Source organism: Lolium rigidum, chromosome 3 (assembly GCF_022539505.1).
Source record: "Lolium rigidum isolate FL_2022 chromosome 3, APGP_CSIRO_Lrig_0.1, whole genome shotgun sequence".
Lineage (NCBI taxonomy): Eukaryota > Viridiplantae > Streptophyta > Magnoliopsida > Poales > Poaceae > Lolium > Lolium rigidum.
Window position 1 is genome coordinate 219,549,157 of NC_061510.1, and position 960 is coordinate 219,550,116.

Here is a 960-nt window from a genome sequence, read left to right on the forward strand (position 1 = left end):
GCAACACTGAGCGGTCGCCACCGCAGCAGCCACACTCATGGAAATCAGATCCAGCACCGATATTATCTTTGGCTTGTTAAGCTATCACTGTGACTATCTTTAGACATCTCAGCGGCCGATCTAAATTAACGATCTAAACAGTTCATTTTTATTTATTTGGATAGGTCCGCGAATAGAATGGGTTCTGTAGTCCAGTGGCACCACCGCGTCGTCACCCATTCGGTCTAGGTTACTGTCTTTTGAGGAAATTGTGAACAAAACACGGCAGGATTTGAGAATTTCATTCTAATTTCGTTATATGTTTTGACTGAAAGCAACTAAAACACCCTACTAGCCATCTATCGGCAATCACAACGGGCCAGCTACGCCGTCATTGTTCGTGGTGGTTGATGGCGTGTAAGACACACGTCCGTTGGGAACCCCAAGAGGAAGGTGTGATGCGTACAGCGACAAGTTTTCCCTCAGTAAGAAACCAAGGTTATCGAACCAGTAGGAGTCAAGGAACACGCAACGTGGAACCTGCACAACACAATCAAAGTACTTTGCCCCAACGTAACAGTGAGGTTGTCAATCTCACCGGCTTGCTGTAAACAAAGGATTAGATGTATAGTGTGGAAGATGATGTTTGTTTGCGAAGAACAGTAAAGAACAAGTATTGCAGTAGATTGTATTTCAGATGTAAAGAATGGACTGGGGTCCACAGTTCACTAGTGGTGTCTCTCCCATAAGATAAGTATAGTGTGGAGCATTTTTTTAAAGCCGTTGCGGACCTGGTCCTGTTGTTATTATTTCCTCATTCAGTTGCCAACGTGGTCCTGTTATTATTTCCTCATTCAGTTGCCTATCTGTTGTTGCTTTCTTTTAGGTTGCTTCTGCCGAAGTTGCCTCCCCCGATTAAAAAGAGGAGATAACTTCTGATTTTTGTGAACATTTGTTCCTTTTGATATTTAACCGGCTCAG